Raw genomic sequence first — 20624 nt, 5'->3', positions numbered from 1 at the left:
TTTATTGGTATTAGGCCATGGTATTCACATGTCCTGGTGATTCTGGTACTGGAAAAACTAGTACTGTTGAGATCCGTGGTTCGTGTCTGTATGTAATCCATAGGTACGTATGTGACATCCATGTATCCATTTCCTGTCCGTGTGTCAAATGCCTGTGGCATCCGTGTGTCTGTGTGCTGTCTGTGTGCTGCCAATATGACACGTATGGAATGAAAAGCAGAAAAGAAATTAAATAGTGTTAAGTATTAAAGATGTTCAAAGATAGAGATAGCAATGAGAAATATGATAGAGGATAGAGCGATAGATAGATAGAAAGATAGACAGATAGATGTCAGTGTGCTATATAATCAGTGCTTTGTGATTTTTTTAAATAGATAAATAATTTAAAAAAAATGCATGGGCTCCCGTGTAATTTTCAAAACCAGCAGATGGGCTGATAGTCATCATCTTGGAATGGGGCCATTAACCCTAAATATTTCCAGGCTATTAATAACAACTGACAACTGTTTGCTTAGCCTTTACTAGTTAGTTTACAGTGGGACGTATTATAGATGCCTCTTCATTACTAATCCATAGGCTTGATGTCAGCTGACAATACAAAGCTGACGTCAACCCCAACCCTATTACCCCACGTCCACCACCACAGGGCAAGTGGGAAGAGCGAGTCTACGCATCAAATTGAGCGCATCTTACGGATTCTCAATTTATTGGGCGGCCGAGGGCTGATGTTGGTTGTCTTAGAGGGGGGTCAATATCCTTGGCCCCTTCAAAGGCTATTAATATCAACCCACAGCTGTATATGTAGCCTTTGCTGGTTAGAGTTTATTGGGGTACCCTACTTACTTTTTTTTCTGGGGGTCCCCGTAAACTAACCAGTAAAAGGTAAGTAAACAGCTGTGAGCTGTTATTAATAGCCTGGGAACCTTGTGGGACATTGTCCCCTTTCCCAGATTAGTAACATCAGTCACCAGCCATGGGCTTTCCCTCTGCTGGTTATCAAAATTACATGGGAGCCCATGACAGTTTTTTAATTCTTTATTTTACACACGATGTACACAGTGACTGCTGAATACAACTCCCATCAATGTTTCTTGGTCGTGCTGATCTCAGGGAGACCAGGAAACAATGATGAGAGGTGTCTTCACTACCTGGTGCATGGGAACTTTAAGGCTTTTTTACAAGGCGTCCAGTACGTGTCACGCTGATGATGCAAATTGTCTCTTCAGAGAGGAAGAGGACTAGAACTCTAGTGCCACCTATTGGAGGTAGCAATCCTAAAAGTCAATGTTGACCCTTTAACAAGCCTAGTTACATGACTTAGGATAAAAGCCAAGCCAGAATCTCCATTTGCTGATCTCCCACTTTGCATTGATGAGGGGCAGTACCCCAAAACACAGTGTCTGCAAATGGAGATTCTGGCTTGGCTTTTATCCTAAGTCATGCAACCAGGCTCGTTAAAGGGTCAACATTGACTTTTAGGATTGCTACCTCCAATAGGTGGCACTAGAGTTCTAGTCCTCTTCCTCTCTGAAGAGACAAGTTGCATAATTAGCATATTTCCCAGAGGAGCATTGCGGCTTTAAGTCTCCTCACCTTGACATGCTTAGCATGTCATTCTCTGCAAGGAGAAATGATACTTCTTGGATATCGGTCAGACGCCTCTCTCACAGCCAAACCAGATCTCCCACTTTGCACTGATGAGGGGCAGTACCCCGAAACACAGTGTCTGCAAATGGAGATTCTGACTTGGCTTTTATCCTAAGTCATGTAACTAGGCTCGTTAAAGGGTCAACATTGACTTTTAGGATTGCTACCTCCAATAGGTGGCACTAGAGTTCTAGTCCTCTTCCTCTCTGAAGAGACAATTTGCATAATTAGCATATTTCCCAGAGTAGCATTGCGGCTTTAAGTCTCCTCACCTTGACATGCTTAGCATGTCATTCTCCGCAAGGAGAAATGATACTTCCTGGATATCACGCTGATGACACACAGATGTCATCCATGTATGATCAGTGTGCATCACGCATTTTGTCCATGGTGCGGACATGTCTGTTGGTCTTTCACATGGACACACGATCCGTGTGAAAAAACTAACATGTGCACACCACCATTGAATATAATAGATGTGCGTGTGTTTGTATTTGCGGTCCTTAAAAAAAGCCACTAAAAACGGATGTGTGAAGGGGGCCTTAGAAAGTATACAACATATGACCTTGTTTCAGTAAGTATATGGCTATGTATAAAGATATGGCCACTTCCCTGTGGCATTTGTGAGAATTGAAGCTTGCAACATTGATCGATGCTGATTTAAAATTCTCTTGCCTTTGAACATTCTGTAATACTCTTAAGAACTCATTGTTATTTTTTTTAAATAGGATACTATGCCACTTGACAAGGGCCAAAATAGATGCGCCACATATTAGTAGAGAGGTTCAGTAAGTGAGGTCACCACTACAACAATGGGCTGCATGTGGCGAAAGATCTAACAGATTTGTGGATTTTGGGGGCAAAGTACCAATTGGATTCTTCAGGGCAAATAGGAAACAATTCCTCTGTTCCTTTTTTATGAAGTACTACTGTCTCATTGCTGCTTCAGACAAGAAACCAATTGTCCTTTGTACTTAATTGTATCGTTTTTAGCTCAAAGGTTGTAGGTATTAAGTCCCCCATGCAAGCGATAGCTATCTTTCTCAACTCCTCCATACATCGTGGTGCGCAGCAAGTCTACAAGAGCAACTCCTTTCAATGAGTCAGGAGCAATTTTAGGTGATGCCTTTTCCAGCATGATGGAGCACCATGTTCTAAGGTAAGTGATGACTGTGGTTGGTTAACAAAACATTGAAAATTTTAATCCATAGCTAGAAAACTCAACACATCTAAGTCCCATTCAGAACTTGTGGTCAATCTTTTAAAAGATGGTGGACAAACATAAAAAGAGAAATTGTGATAAACTCCAATCACTAACTAGATAAGAATGGGCTGTCATCAGTCAGGATTTGGTCCAGACCAGAAGTTAATATTCAACTGCCAGGGCGAATTGCAGAAGTCATGAAGAAATATGGATCAAAACTGTAAATAATTAGTTTTTGCATAAACTTGATGTATTTGTTGATAAAAGCTATTTATGAAATGCTTAAAATGATACTTCAATGTACCAAAAAGATCTAAAAACACTGAAGCAGCAAACTTGGAGAAAACCCAAATTTGTGTCAGTTTCAAAATATTTTACCATTACAGGGAGTCATATACTGTATAAAGTGTCCCTGTAACTAAAAATACGTAGGGCGAATGAAACATCAGTTGTACAATAGAATTAGTGAACATGTGTGCAATATATACAATAAATAGGATGTCCTTTATCCAGACATTATGCTAGTAAACATGGAGGACTAATTAGGGATTCGGAAGTTGGGGGTGTACAAAGTGTGAAAAAAGGTGGTGAGGCAGAGATTGTATTAAACAATAGTCACGCATTAAGAGCCACTGGATATTTGTGTTGGACATTCTGGCACCAAAATGTCTGAACTATGAAATGTAATTATTTCTGTAAAAATTAATAAATTTACATAGAGTTCACCAGTTTGAGGTTAAGTGTGCCATATAATGTGATAATACATGGATCAAGACCATCTCCGAGGAAGAAAAATGTGTTTTCCGAAACACAAAGGACTGTTTTTTGGTCAATGCCTTTACCGTAGCACCATTGTGATGTCATGTAACACCGCATCAAGGAACTCTTGTGTGGAGCTAAAAGACAGTTTTTATCCTAGCGAGCGCTGCTTACCAGAGTGCTCCTCACATTGGACTACCACTTGCCAGAGATTCATCTATTTCATCTATTTTACCTGCTTCCTAATAAGAAGCATATGGTTAACTATTGCTAAATCTTGGATATCCAACCTGATTGCAGGATAATTTCAGGCTGGAGGAACTTCAGGTTGATTCTTGCTCCATATAAGCTTTGCCTACTTTACCTTGGAGGTTTACGCCACTATTGCACCACAAGTGGTATGGATTTGTCATTCATATGTACATATACATTCAATATATATCACATACAGTTGTGGCCAAAAGTATTGACACCCCTACATAATATTCAGTTTCTTCCTGAAAATGATTGCAAACACAAATTCTTTGGTATTATTATCTTCATTTAATTTGTCTTAAATGAAAAAAACACAAAAGAGAATGAAGCAAAAGCAAAACATTGATCATTTGACACAAAACTCTAAAAATGGGCCAGACAAAAGTATTGGCTCCCTCAGCCTAATACTTGGTTGCACAACCTTTAGCCAAAATAACTGCGACCAACCGCTTCCGGTAACAATCAATGAGTTTCTTACAATGCTCTGCTGGAATTTTAGACCATTCTTCTTTAGCAAACTGCTCTAGGTCCCTGATATTTGAAGGGTGCCTTCTCTAAACTGCCATTTTTAGATCTCTCCACAGGTGTTCTATGGGATTCAGGTCTGGACTCGTTGCTGGCCACCTTAGAAGTCTCCAGTGCTTTCTCTCAAACCATTTTCTAGTGCTTTTGAAGTGTGTTTTGGGTCATTGTCCTGCTGGAAGACCCATGACCTCTGAGGGAGACCCAGCTTTCTCACACTGGGCCCTACATTATGCTGCAAATTTGTTGGTAGTCTTCAGACTTCATAATGCCATGCACACGGTCAAGCAGTCCAGTGCCAGAGGCAGCAAAGCAACCCCAAAACATCAGGGAACCTCCGTCATGTTTGACTATAGGGACCGTGTTTTTTTCTTTGAATGCCTCTTTTTTTCTCCTGTAAACTCTATGTTGATGCCTTTACCCAAAAAGCTCTACTTTTGTCTCATCTGACCAGAGAACATTCTTCCAAAACGTTTTAGGCTTTTTCAGGTAAGTTTTGGCAAACTCCAGCCTGGCGTTTTTATGTCTCGGGGTAAGAAGTGGGGTCTTCCTGGGTCTCCTACCATACAGTCCCTTTTCATTCAGACGCCGACGGATAGTACGGGTTGACACTGTTGTACCCTCGGACTGCAGGGCAGCTTGAACTTGTTTGGATGTTAGTCGAGGTTCTTTATCCAACATCCGCACAATCTTGCGTTGAAATCTCTTGTCAATTTTTCTTTTCCGTCCACATCTAGGGAGGTTAGCCACAGTGCCATGGGCTTTAAACTTCTTGATGACACTGCGCACGGTAGACACAGGAACATTCAGGTCTTTGGAGATGGACTTGTAGCCTTGAGATTGCTCATGCTTCCTCACAATTTGGTTTCTCAAGTCCTCAGACAGTTCTTTGGTCTTCTTTCTTTTCTCCATGCTCAATGTGGTACACACAAGGACACAGGACAGAGGTTGAGTCAACTTTAATCCATGTCAACTGGCTGCAAGTGTGATTTAGTTATTGCCAACACCTGTTAGGTGCCACAGGTAAGTTACAGGTGCTGTTAATTACACAAATTAGAGAAGCATCACATGATTTTTCGAACAGTGCCAATACTTTTGTCCTCCCTCTTTTTTATGTTTGGTGTGGAATTATATCCAATTTGGCTTTAGGACAATTCTTTTTGTGTTTTTTCATTTAAGACAAATTAAATGAAGATAATCACAAAGAATTTGTGTTTGCAATCATTTTCAGGGAAGAAACTGAGTATTATCTGACAGAATTGCAGGGGTGTCAATACTTTTGGCCACAACTGTATGGGCATATAGTGTTTATATACTGTACAGCTATATTCTATATAGTGTTACACATTTCAAATCTGATAAATACAATATCAAAATTATCTCATTAAACGAAAATGAAGTCCCTTAGATAACAGCTTTAGACAGTCCTTGTCCAGAATGTAATCACAGGCACAAGTTGCAGGTCACAGAGACAAGCTGCAAGACCTTGTGGCAAACGATAATATCAATGACAGAACATGAGGTTCATTTAATTTGGACTACTAGTTCACTTTGTTCTTATGTCAAGTGCAAGGGCGGACATATCATTGGCCAAGCCTGTGCGGCTGCACAGGGGCACACGAGGTAAGGGGAGGTCATTTCCACCTTCAAAGCAGGAGGAATTGTGCATTATGATGAAATTTTAGACTACAAAGGGCCCATAAATTTATCTTGCACAGGGGCCCTTTTCTATCTTTGTCTACCAGTGGTCAAGTGTGATCGTGGAATTGAGTAAAGAATACTATAAATTTGGTGAGTTCTGCATGATTGAGCATTTTTTCAAAGTACACTCAATTGAGATTACAACCCTGGTCACAGGGGCTGATGTGGGATTAGTGATGGCTATCTCTATACAGCAATGCAGAAACTGATGGCACAGCATGGAAGTCAATGTGATGTGATAAAATATAACTTTTGTTAATAAATATGCTAAAAAAGACCTAAAAATTGTTCAAATATATTTCTATAAATTAATTAATTATATCAATTCCAGATGCATATGATACAGTCAAATATATTGTGAGACTGTAGTGGGCAAATGTCCAGCGTCCCATTATTTGTGTGTGATGTCTATTCTCCAATCCTTATTTCATCTACCTTTGTAATTCTTTAGTGGTGTACACTTAATGTGATAATTTGCATTAATTACAGATAATCTCACTTGTTATTTATCATAATTTGAATCACAATTCATACAGAGCAGACTGTACAGACAGGAAGGATGCATATATATAAGAATAGCCCTTTCCTTCACATAATGATTGCCAAGAATAGACTTGAATAGCTAGCCAGCGCTCATACCAGTTTTAGAACCAATTTGCTATTGTTCTCCCTTGGAGCTAGTAGTATTTTAACAATTAAGGGAAGACCATGTTTCCTTTCCCTTTTCTTGTTGAAGGCTGTTGGTATTAACAGCACAATTCTTATCCGCTGCACCTTATTCCTGGCTAGCTGGAGATTTGGTCACTTTTACTCTGAAAACAACCTTAGGGCAATGGCTGTCTACTGCGCCAGTCAGCAGCGGCTTATTTATTGTAGACTAAGACCTCATTATAAGAAGTATCACATTAAATACCTTTATACTTTGCTATTAAGTATTCCCAAACTTTGCAGAGTAAGTGAAAACTACATTATATTATAAGGGAGGGGAGAAGGAAATAACCAAGATTTTCTTTTCTCATTTTTATTTTGTCAAAACAGTTTACATGTTTCAATCTCCCAGAAAAAAGCTCTGTGCACCACTTTTGTCAGCAATACTTTCCATCTGCCTCGGGTTACTTCCCATCCTACTGTGCAGTAATCAAATGTCTATGAATACTGAAGCCACATAGTGTGCAGGGAGCCGCGCAGAATCCAGCTTACTCAGCAACTAGCTAAGGAACAGCAGTTTTATATACACAACAAAAGATCAAAATTGCAAAGTAACTCATTAATTTTCAAGCAAAACATACACAACACGCATCAAATAGTGTATCCTCATACTAGCTATAGAAGAAAGTTAGACATCAAGGGATCTGAAAGTGACGGAATGCTGTAACTCAAAGTTTGTCCACAACTATTGCTTGCAGTCTGCTGCAAATGGTCAATCCAAAGCAATGGAAATCAAATCAACATGTACAGAAGCTCTAGTTAAAGGGGTATTTTCAAGTTATTAAATGACTTTGTTATGCAGCATATAAATAAGCAAGTTTGCAATTGACTTGTTTTTTTATCTGCTGTCATTCTCCTGCAATGAGAACTTTTATCTTTCATAGTGTACAGTTCTTTTACATAGAGCTCAACCACTAGTGCCTGTCAAGAACCTGGACAAGTGAGTGCAGTAGTTATATTTCAGGAGAGGGGGTTAACTCTTACCATACTAGCCACCTCTCTCCATCCCTTTGATTTCTAAACAGCAGTTAGCCGCTCACTTTCCTTCAACTCTTTCCTCTTTGCGCTCATATTATGAAGAGCTGCTATTATAAATCTTGCAAAATCACCTGCCCGAAGCTTTAACAGCAGTTCTCCTAATCTTGGCTCTCACTGTGCTGAGCTTTGTGCTAGTGAAAATACAGGGATAACTGTGTATACTCCAGGACAAATCTATGATAGCTGAATGTGTTTTAGCTAGAGATCAATGGATAGATTTATGGGACTCCAGTCCAGCATCCAGGTCAGTAATAACTGGTGGTTAAACGGGAGGCCGGGGAATCTCATACTGTCTGGTATCCCCGGAGTGGCTTTTGATTAGTCAGGGTTGGCGTGACATCATTTGTGAATCATGCTGTACATATGACGTTGTACTAGGTTTCACAAATCAAATGCTGCTCCAGCTACACTAGAAGGAAAATCTATTTGTAGGCCTCTCATCTAGCATCCGAGTACCACCGACCGGGATGCTAGAATAGACTTAATCAAATAGATCCATTCATCTCTAGCCATAGCAGAAATTGGGCTGGGCTGTATAGTTCTACTAATGCTACAGTTCTGCTGTTCACCAGAACTGTCACTCAAGGAGAGCCCACAATGCGAGAAACCAGGAAGAAGAAAGACTGCACAAGTCTCAGTTGCCCAGGAGACAACTTCAGAATAACGCTTTAATAAATAGATTAAAGCTATCTTTGATTGGAGATTTTTAATATAGATTTTGGAGAAGACTCTGCTCCAAAATCTACAACAAACTTCTTATTCATTTCAAGTAGAAAACAGGCCTGTAGTATACCTGGTATTGTTTTCCACTTTTATTTTCCACATTTAAAAAGAAGCAACATGTTAATTACTGCGTACTGGCTTCAAAAAAAGCTTAAAATTTTACTATTTAATGAATAAAAGCAAAAACAATTCCCAAATATTTTTTAAAAGTGTTTTTTTAGGTAAGTTTGAGGTAGCTGTGAAAATCCACATAAAAAACTCCATGCGAATATATCCCGAAGCTAACACTATGTGTCACACTAGATTAACTGAGGTCCACATATGAATATAATCCAGAGGAAAATTTCAGAAGCAAGATGTCAGTTTGGGTTGACTTCTGTTGGACCTCCTGAGTTCTGTTATTACTAGGCTTCTATTGCTATGACCTAACCTTGGTCCACCAGAGAATCCTTGTCTGAGACACTTGGGACCTGCTGTGGGTACATGCCCCAGTAATGTAACTTTGTGGAAATCTGTCACCAGCTTTATGTTTTTTAATCTGAGGGCAGTATAAATTAGAGTCAGAGAAACTGATTCCAGTTGTGTGTCACCTATTGAGCTCCTTGCAGCAATTTTGATAATGTCATTGTCTTGTCCGATAGTTTTCTATTGACAGTCAGCCGACAATCAGTAGGGAGGTGAGGGCAGACAGAGCTCATGAATATCAAGGACTACATAGCAGGAACTCATCACTGAGAGGACTAGCAGAGCTTCAGCAGAGAAAACAAGGTTCTACCTAAACTACAAAAAGAAGCCTAGTAATTGACCCCGAGTTAGAATCTGGGTTTTACGTCTACTTTATTCTGCTCTGAGGTGGGGCAGCATAAACCTAGAGGTGACAGATTCTCTTTAAGCGATGTGGGAGTCCATCAGTGACCTGTCATGCTGACCATAAATGTAAGAGAAAAGTTGACAAACCTACCTACAGAACGTGGCAAGGAAAAGAACAATTTCAAGATGAACAAAACTAGTTTCTATTACAAATGGAGGCTTTCTCCTTTGTTTACATAGATATTAACGTATGCATTTTATGGTGGTCGGAAGAATAACAGAATAAACAAGCATTTATCTCATATGTATCACTCATGATATCAAACATATTCTAATACTGTTATGAGCAGCATGAGACTGTTGACCTCATACACACAAGAGAACGTGATGTAGTCACATACAGAGTTTTCTGGTTATTACCTTCTTTTCCACTGAAAAAACAAAGGTATTTTCCACAATAATACTTTCCAACTTTGGTTAAGTTTAGTATTTGCATTTATATTTTACCAAGATCCTTTAAATAGACAGTAATATTTCTCTTAGACATATACACAATAAATGTGTACACTGTGTCATGTATATTCTATATTGCCTCGCATCCCTAGAGCTAATCTGAAGGCAAATACCAGATGAAATGATCAACAGTCTAATTGGATGAGTGACTGCAGGGAGAAAATTAAGTTGTATTCCCCCTGCAGCTGCTCACTTCCAGTCATCGGGTTGGTGTCGGGGGCAGTAAAAAGTCAGTACTCACTAAAGTGTGAGCTATCTGTAATCACTCTCTGTGATCCTTGACAGACATTGTGCCCTCTAAATATTCTGCATAGCATGAATTAAGTCAAGAAGCACACAGAATGAAATTAACATTGCGTATTTCCCAAAAGTGACAAATGCTTAACAAGGGCCTATTCCAACACACCATATAGCGGTAATATTTTAAAGAGTGTGTTATGACTGCAATTCCCAGTACAAATTGCAGGTCTCATGAATTGAACTAACAGCCTCCTGGACTGTAAGTTTTGCTCAGCAGAACTGAGGTCACATCAGAAACCGCAAAATACATCCTGCATGTAATTTTGTTATTAAGACCCAATAATGTTTCTCCTTTTGGGTTTCTATTACACTAGTTTATTTTTCACGTATTTAGTAGTAAATTCTTAAAATAGCAAGAAAAATATTATAGTTATATGGATAGTTGAGTTTATTATTTACATTTATATTTTACCGTGATCCTTTAAATAGACAATAACATTTCGCTTAGACATATACACAAAAATTATGTACAATGTGTGCTATCTATATTTTATATTTCCTATGTGCTTCACATATAAAAACACACGCATCCAACAACATAATCCCAGTCTGTAGTACCAGATGCTCTGCTACCACTTCTTCTGTACATATAACTACTTAATATTACATAGAGTAAATAGTTTTATATTTATTATCAGCTGATTTAGGTTAGATTAGAAAATGAAATGTACAATTCGGCGTAAGATACTACAGAGCATTCTCTATATAAAGCAATTTATCGCAAGAATGTAACATACAATGAGTACAAGGACTGATACGTAATAATTGTACAATGTGTCTGAAAATATGATAATATTTTGATAATATATACCATGATACTATGTAAAATATATGATAATGCCATAGTACAGCCATAATAATATACACAAAAAATAAATAGAAAAGAAAAAAAAAATATCATACACATGAAGAATATATTACTGCAAAAAGTAAGTGCTCCTCAAATCATCTTACCTTTACAGGATCGATATCTAAGACTGATTCAGACTTCCGCTTCTCGATAATGGGCTTCTCTTTCTCCAGTGAGAACATGGTCACCTCATTTGAAGGGTGGTATTGGTAAAGTAAATGTACTTGAGAACTGCACCGGCCAACAAATAGGCAAGCCAATAGTAGTTATGGCTGAAATGTGAGAATAGAAACAGGTGGCACAGTTCTGTAGTCTCTCTACACTAACAAGCCCGCGAGCATGTTGGCACTGTGTGACAGCTCAGCGTCTGAGCCACACGCGAAATACACCATCTCAGGGAAAACGACAATTCTTTATAATGTGGAAATCTCACACTGGCACCAGGAATTTTACATGGACATATCTTTTGAAGCTAAGCTTTTACCATCTGTTCTCTCTTTTAACAGCAAACCTTGAAACCTTGTAAATCCTGTGTGTTCTTGTATGTACATGTCCTTGGGAGTTTACGCTCTTAAGGCACTCATTGTTTCTGAAATGAAAACTAGATCAAGTGCATTTGCCAGAGATCAAAATCACAAAAAATAGAAAGAGTGCTCTTCAACCTATTCATTACAAATAAAAGTTAACAATCGTACATGGTCCAGGACCAATTTTTATTTAATAGGTATAAACATTTTAGAGACATTTATAAAGGGCATTAAATCTATTTTTGCTACAGTTGTAAACTACAATCTATATTACGTGTGTTTAGAGGTTAAAACATTTCTCAAAATATTAAAAACATGGGATTTATTTCATATAGTAAAGTGCCTTGAAAAAGTATTCATACCCCATGTACTTTTCCACATTTGTTCACGTTACATCCACAAATGTAAATGGTTTTTATTAGGATTTTATGTGATATGCCAACACAGAGTAGCAAGTGTAAAAGAAATGGTGCATTATTTTTTAATTGTGACATGCATTGTGACATGCATTTGAATTCAGTTCCCTATAGTCTAACACCCCTAAATAAAATTGCGAGTGACCAATTGCCTCCAGAAGTCACATAATATTGATTCCACCTGTTTGTAATTTATTCTCAGTATAGCTACAGCTGTTCTGTGAAGGACTCAGACATTTGTTTGAGAACATGAGAGATCAAACAGCATCATGAAAACCAAGGAACACATCAGACAAGTCAGGGATAAAGTAAAGCAGGGTTAAGTTTTAAAAAATAGCCCAAGCTCTGAACATCTCATGAAGCACTGTTCAATCCATCATCCAAAAATGATAGCACTATGACATAACTGCAAACCTCCCAAAACATGACTGTCCGCCTAAACTGCTATCGCAACCAAGGAGAACGTTAATTAGAGAAAGCAGCCTAGATGCCCAAGATCACTCTGGAGGAGCTGCAGAGATCCACAGCCCAGGTGTGAGAATCTGTCCAAAGGACAATTATTCTGTGCATACTCCACAACTCTGGCCTTTATAGAAGAGTGGTAAGAAGAAAGCCATTTTTGAAAACAAGCCATAAGAAGTCCCATTTGCAGTTTGCGTAAACTCATTTAGGGGACACAGCTAGAATGTGGAAAAAGATGGCCTGACCAGTTGAGACCAAAGTAGAACTTTATGCTATGTGACGGAAAACTAACCTTAAAAAATACCATCCCCACCATCAAACATGGTAGCAGCATCATGCTGTGGGGATGGTTTTCTTCAGTGCGGACAGGGAAGCCAGTCAGAGCTGATGACATGATTGATGGTGCTATATGCAGGCAGTCCTGGAGGAAAACCTATTAGAGGCTGCAAAAGACTTGAGCTGGGGTGTAGGTTCACCTTCCAGCAGGACAATGACTCTAAACATATTGTCAGAGTTACAATGGAATGGTTTGGATCAAAACATAATTGTGCTTGAATGGCCTTGTTAAAGCCCAGACCTAAATCCAGTTGAGAATCTGTGGCAAGACTTGAAAATTGCTCTTGACAGATGCCCCCATCCAATCTCACTAAGCTAGAGCTAGTTTGCAAAGAAGAATAGGCAAAAATTTCAACCTCCTAGATGTGTAAAACTGGTGGAGAGCTACCACAAAAACTTGCAGCAGTAATCGCAGCAAAATGTGATCCTACAAAGTATTGTCTCGGGTAGCTGATTACAAATACATGTCACAATTTTCTGACTTATATTTTTAAAACAATTAAAAAACCATGTATCTTTTCCTTTACATTTCACAAATAATTGCAGCTTTGTGTTGGTATATCACATAAAATCCCAATAAAATAAAATAAATTTAAATTTGTGGGTATAACATGAAAAAATATGGAAAAGCACACTGGGAATGAATACTTTTCACGGGACTGCACACTAATTAAAAAATCTAAAATAAGAAAGGCTTTTAAAGGGAACCTGTCACCACCCCAGGGCGTTTTTAAGTTAAAGAGCCACCTTCAGCAGCACTAAGGCTGCATTCTGTGAAGGTGGCTCTTCTTTTTCTGACCCCCAGTAATGTTAAAATATTGACTTTTATAATTAGCTCCTCATACCTGTAATGTGTCCCACAGGTATGTTGTGTCCCCCGTATCAGCCGCCTATCATCTGTCCATCATGCCTGTCCTGCGCCTCGGCACCACCCTCCATCTGTCCATCATGATGTCCCGTGCATCACTGCCTCCTCTTGATTTGAATCCTGGTGCCTGCGCTGTGACAAGAGTTCTCGGGCATGCGCAGTGCGCGCTGCCTGAGAACCGACATCAGGCTATTGCGCCTGTGCATTGTGGAGGCCCCAGATCAATCCCCGCAGTGTGTTATGACGTATTCACACTACGGGGCTGGGGCCTCCATTCTCCATTCCATTTTTAAAATGTAAAAGATGAAAAATAAAATACAAAGGAAATGAGTCATTTTTAAGTTTAGGCCTTTTAAAGAGATCATTTCATCTTTAACTTGCTTAACTGTTCACAATAACATTAATTTTGCCAAGGGGGTGCCCAAACTTTTACATGCCACTGTATTTATTAACTGTTTTGTGTGGTATAACGACCTGATTTAAAGGCATATAAATGTTAAGTTTGAAAATTTAAACATTTTTGTAAAATTTTTGCTATTTTCAGAAATAAACGTAAATCTTATTGACCAAAGTTTACCATAACATAAAGTACAACATGTCATGAAAAAAATTCTCAGAGTCACTGGGACATGTTAAAGCAATCCAGCGTTATTATCACATTAACTGACACTGGTCAGATTTGGAAAATGAGGCTCCATCATTAATGAACAAAGTGGCTAGGTTTTAAAGGGGTTAAGCAAAGCTTCTGCTGTTTGTTATTGTTAATGTTCAAATAAATGCAAAGTCTTTACATTGAGGCTATGTGCACATAGTGCGGATCCTCCCTCGGATTTTTCCGCGCGGATTTTACTAAATCCGCAGGTCAAATTACCTGCATTTTTCCTGCTGATTTCTTCCTGTTTTTTCACGGTTTTTGTGCGGTTTTCCACTGCGGTTTTCCATCTGCGGTTTTGTAGAATGGAGCAGGTGGAAAACTGCAGCAAAACCGCACAAAAGAAGTCACATGCTGCTTTTTTTTTTCCGCACAAAAACCACGCGGAAAAAAACGCAGCATGTGCGCAGCGGTTTTTTTTACATAGGCTTTAATGGTACTGTACATCACCTGCAGTTCTGCTGCAGATCCGCAGCGGCAAATCCGCTGCGGATCCGCAGCAGAATCCGCACCGTGTGCACAGGGCCTGAGGTTAGTGATGGTCCAGCACAAACTCCTAGTGGCAGTGCATGGATCTCAAACACATACTTCTCGAGAAGGTCCTTGTTACTGTTTGGTTTCGGTACCCTGAACATCAGCTGTTTCCCATGTTCGCTTTGACAAATCAAGAAACACCGGCAGTTCTCATCAGTGGTAAGACCGTTACTGCCGGTCAGAGAGCTGCAGTTCCTAAGCTGTCAGATAATAGCATGGGAGCCAGCAGCTGTGACCTACAGTAAAAAGGTTACCGCCAGCAGTACTACTCTCATCATCCCACTCTTGCTTGTACAATACATAAATAAATGACATAGGGTCTCTTCTATTTTGATAACTAGCGCAAGCAACACCGAGACCTGCGGGCTGCAACACTCAGCTTTATCATGGCTGCTTTTCAAGAATAAAGGGGTCACATGCTTTTTTTAAATTATTTAAATATTTTGTTTAAAAATAATAATTGAAATAAATAATTAAAAAAAAACGGTGTGGGTTCCTTCAATTTTGATAACTAGACAAGCCAAAGCAGACAGCTGGGGGCTGGTATTCTCAGACTGGGAAGGTACCGAGAATATTGGCCCTTCCCAGCCTAAAAATAGTGGCCCGCAGCCACTTCAGAAAAGTTGGAAAATTCTGGCGCTTTTCCCATGTGCTCTAGTGCAATGCCAAGTAGGGTAATAGTTGTGGGGTTGATGTCAGCTGTTTTATGGCCGCTGACATCAAGTCCATAGGAAAGTAATGGAGAGGCATCCATAAGACACCCCCATTACTAACTCCATGGTTAGATTATAAAAAAAAATCCACAGCCAGCATAAACTCCTTTCTTAGAAATAAAGACACTAACACCTTTATTTGAAATAACAATAAAAAACAAAGTTATACTCACCTTTATGCCTAATCCAATGAAGCACGTCACCTATAAAAGACAAAAATAATAACCATATTCCTCACCTGTCTGTCTAAAAGATAATCCTCCTTTGCCTGTCGCCTGTAAGAGACAAAATATAATAATAATAATAATAATAATAAATTTTATTTCTATAGCGCCGACATATTCCGCAGCACTTTACATTTCAGAGGGGATTTGTACAGACAATAGACATTACAGCATAACAATAATCACATACAGTAGATTATAACAAATACCAAGAGGAATGAGGGCCCTGCTCGCAAGCTTACAGTCTATGAGGAAAGAGGTAGACACGAAAGGTGGGTGGTAACAGTTGCCCTGATTGTATGTATATAATAATCAATCATATTCCTCACTTGTCCAATAAGAAGATAATCCTGTTGTCCCAGTGGCGTATCTAGGGGGGGCAGCCGGGGCAGTTGCCCCGGGCGCAGCCAGCAGGGGGGCGCAGTCGGGCCGCCTAATGCAGCGGTCCGCAGTGTCCTCCCTGGCGGCTGCGTTCTGACGCCCCCCACCTGAGAGTCGGCGGTTCTCTGTGTCGGCTGTCAAGCTGACAGCCGGCGCAGAGAAGGAGGCCATGCCGGCTCCCAGGGAGCAATTGTACTGGCGTCTATACAGATGTTAATGAGTGGGGTTGGGGTTAATGTGTGGGGGTATTTGGAGTGCTGATGGGGGTTAATGAGTGGGGATTGGGTTAATGTGTGGGGGGATTTGGAATGGGGATGGGGGTACTTAATGTATGTGGGGGATTGGGGATGGGGGGATTTAATGTGTGGGGAGATTTGAGGACACAAAATAAAGAGTATGTATGAGGAAACAGTATGGGGGATTGGTGCAGACAGTATGGGGAGCGAATGGGTTAATGTAAGTGGACACAGTATGGGGAGTCGGGGATATGTGTGAGCAGACAGTATAGAGAGTGAGGGGGTAAATATATGAGGAGACAGTATGGTGAACAGGTGGGATGTTAGAGGAGACAGTATGAGGAGGGAGGGGAATAGTGTGAGGGGACAGTATATTGCAGACATTTTTTATTTAGGAGCATTATAATGACACTTCTATCTTTAAGGGCGTCGTGTGGAGATTTGCTGCAGAAGACCGGAGAAGATGGAAGTCTACAGAGACGGCTGTGGATGAGAAAACTCATCATGGGGTCTAGAAGAAAAGGAGACTGACTGCAGAGACGACGTCATCTATAAGGTACTTGGATGTAAATGTTATTTGTGATACTGACTAATTCTCATGTTTTTATTTGTTAGGAACATTAAAGGGGTTGTCCAGGTTTGTACGGAGTCTGCAGTCATTCTATGTGACTGCAGACGTCTGAATTCTCACAGTGCGCGCTGAACGCTGTTAGGATTCTCTCATGCCGGTAATTTACATCCATGCGGTCACATGCTGACTAGACATGTGTGGCCTCACTCAATGAAAGTGAACGGAGCGAGGCCGGGCACGTCTAGTCGGAATGTGGCCAGAAGTATATAAATCACATACTTGTGCTGACATGACTGTACATCGGCAAGGGAGAATCCTAAATGTGTGCAGTGCATTCGTTGTGAGAATTCAGAAGCTGCAGTGTCAGGATTCAGCTCTGCAGGTTCCAGTAGTCATCACATGGACACTTCACTCATGTGCGATTTTCATACTTGACAACGAGCTTCTCTTCCTGCTTCTCTCAGTTTTTTACTGAACATTGAGAGCATTAGGAGGAGCAGCTCGTGGGTACAAGGCTAAGTGTGCAAGTCGCATATGTACTTGGGGGGGGGGGGCGCCGAACCGAATTCTTGCCCCGGGTGCCAGAGAGCCTAGATACGCTTCTGTGTTGTCCTACGACAAGTCTAGCTCTGCTACATTTAGATGCAATGTTAAATGCTGGCATGATGTGAGCCTTCACCCAGGCAGCCAGCAGAGACTCCGAGCTGCGAGTCATAGCACAGCATCAGTGTGTTGCGGTGATGTGAATAAGGCCAGCATAGTTCAGAGCCGATAAACTCTGTTCACCTCACTGATGTCACAGCTAGCATGAGAAAGCTAATAAATAAAAAAAGAATTGAAAAAAACACATGGATGTACCAGGTAATTTTCATAATCAGGTGAGAGAAAGCCGATGACTGGGGACTGATGTTAATATTCTGAGAAGGAGACAATATCCACAAAGGTTTCCAGGCTATCAATATCAGCTAACAACTGTTTGCTTAACTTTTACTGGTCATTATATGTTAGACCCCCCAAAAAAAATTGGTCACCCATGGGGTCGCCCATCACTAATTGAGGCACAAAAAAAAGATTACTCCCTGTTCAGCTGTTCACTAATTAGATAGACACTGGCTTCCCCAACTATACAGGTGACCTACTATCTACCAATTAAGAAGGAAACATTAAGAACGTGTGTTACCATCAATAGAACTAGCGAGAAACTAGCAGTCTCTTGACCAAAAACCTTCTGTATCTTCAGGTTTCCCCATATCAAATGCAAACCTTTCTAAACCCAGTAATGACTCAGCCCAACATCTAGATCAACCAAGGAAAGAAAACCAGGGCTGGAAGGAAATGAAAGGCCGGTTTCCCAAACCTGACAATCATTTTATAAAAATCCAGACCAAGTCAAGAGTTACTAAAACTCTTAACAATTTGCTAGGGATATTTAACCTGGATTCAGTTTTTCCAGGAGAGGAATCTTGAAGAAATGTGGCAATCACCGATCACGTGTCCTGTCACTATCTCACAGCATTTAAATGTACAGTAAATTGACACAATATGGTTGTTCCTGACTGATCAAGAAAACATTTTACATTCATGTTCTGGTTGTGATAAAATCATCACATTCATTACTTGTCTTATTCTCCCTCATAATACTTTTATTATTGTGACTGTACATTTCCCATGCAGCCCTACGGGCTTGGCCGTGGTCTTGCTAGCAGAAGCCAAATAGTTATCATAGAGAAAAATGTACCATTTCCATAATTTCTACTGTATTACAGGGAGCCTCTCAGCAAAAAAATGCAGTATTTACCTGTAACCGTAGTGCTAATCTGCAGGTAAATACTGTATGAAACATGTGAAACAGTCAATTGGATGAGCAACTGCAAGGAGAAAATAAAGTTATATTCCCCCTGCAGCTGCTCACTTCCAGTCATCGGTGCGGTGTCGGGGGCAGTAAAAAGTCAGTACTCACTAATCTGTGAGCGCTCTGTAATGACTCTCTGTGATCCCTGACAGACATTGTTCCCTCTACATATACTGCATAGCAGAAATTCAGTCGAGGACCACAGAATGATTATAGAGTGTTCACGGTGTATTGAGAACAGACTTTTTACTACCCCTAGCACCGTACGGAGAAATAGACCCTCGAGTCCAGAATAGATATTAACCCCTTCACCCCCAAGGGTGGTTTGCACGTTCATGACCGGGCCAATTTTTACAATTCTGACCACTGTACCTTTATGAGGTCATAACTCTGGAACGCTTCCATGGATCCCGGTGATTCTGACATTGTTTTCTCGTGACATATTGTACTTCATGCTAGTGGTAAAATTTCATTCAAATAACTTGCGTTTATTTGTGAGAAAAACGGAAATTTGGCGAAAATTTTGAAAATTTTGCAATTTTCCAACTTTGAATTTTTATGCCCTTAAATCACAGAGATACGGCACACAAAAACCTTGATAACTAACATTTCCCACATGTTTACTTTACATCAGCACAATTTTGGAACCAAAATTTTTTTTTTGTTAGGAAGTTATAAGGGTTAAAAGTTGACCAGCGATTTCTCATTTTTACAACACCATTTTATTTTTAGGACCACATCACATTTGAAGCCACTTTGAGGGGTCTATATGATAGAAAATACCCAAAAGTGACACCATTCTAAAAACTGCACCCCTTAAGGTGCTCAAAACCACATTCAAGAAGTTTATTAACCCTTTAGGTGTGTCACAGGAATTTTTTTGAATATTTAAAAAAAAATGAACATCTAAATTTTTTTCATAAAAAAAATAATTCAGGTTCAATTTTTTTTATTTTACCAAGGGTAACAGGAGAAATTGGACTGCAAAAGTTATTGTGCAATTTGTCCTGAGTACGCAGATACCTGATGGGGGGGAACGACTGTTTCGGCGCATGGCAGAGTTCAGAATGGAAGGAGCGCCGTTTGACTTTTTCAATGCAAAATTGGCTAGAATTCAGATTGGACGCCATGTCACGTTTGGAGAGTCCCTGATGTACCTAAACAGTGGAAACCCCCTACAAGTGACCCCATTTTGGAAACTAGACCCCCCAAGGAACTTATCTAGATATGTGGTGAGAACTTTGAACCCACAAGGGCTTTACAAAAGTTTATAACGTACAGCGGTACAATTAAAAAATGATATTTTTTCCACAAAAATTATCTTTTCACCCCAATTTTTATTTTCCCAAGGGTAACAGGACCCTAAAAGTTATTGTGCAATTTGTCCTGAGTACGCTGATACCCCACATGTGGGGGTAAACCACTATTTGGGCGCATGGCAGAGCTCGGAAGGGAAGCAGCGCCATTTGACGTTTTTGGCTGGAATTGAGATCGGACACCATGTCGCATTTGGAAAACCCCTGATGTACCAAAACAGTGGAAACCCCCCACAAATGACACCATTTTGGAAACTAGACCCCCTAAGGAACTTATCTAGATGTGTGGTGAGAACTTTGAACCCCCATGGGCTTCACAGAAGTTTATAACATAAAGCCATACAATTAAAAAATCATATTTTTTCCACAAAAATGATCTTTTCACCCTCAATTCTTATTTTTCCAAGGGTAACAGGACCCTAAAAGTTATTGTGCAATTTGTCCTGAGTACGCTGATACCCCACATGTGGGGGTAAACCACTATTTGGGGGCATGGCAGAGTTCGG

The 20624-nt window shown here is 40.0% G+C and overlaps 1 protein-coding gene across 3 annotated transcripts in view; it reads right to left on the bottom strand.

Moving 5' to 3' along the window:
* NOS1 (nitric oxide synthase 1) overlaps positions 1-20624 on the bottom strand; it is a 558783-nt gene that overhangs the window by 336381 nt on the left and 201778 nt on the right. For 2 of the 3 annotated variants that reach the window (XM_073560587.1, XM_073560281.1), the window contains exon 2: positions 15777-15813. The gene's annotated coding sequence lies outside the window, so the exon portion shown is untranslated. Of the gene's footprint in view, positions 1-11134; positions 11256-15776; positions 15814-20624 lie in introns of those variants that run through there. The other variant, XM_073560506.1, reaches the window with a different exon arrangement.

The sequence above is a fragment of the Dendrobates tinctorius genome, unplaced genomic scaffold (assembly GCF_039654945.1).
Source record: "Dendrobates tinctorius isolate UK_male_01 unplaced genomic scaffold, ASM3965494v1 ptg000003l, whole genome shotgun sequence".
Lineage (NCBI taxonomy): Eukaryota > Metazoa > Chordata > Amphibia > Anura > Dendrobatidae > Dendrobates > Dendrobates tinctorius.
Note: the sequence above shows the minus strand (reverse complement) of the source record. Positions and strands in the feature narration are given on the sequence as shown.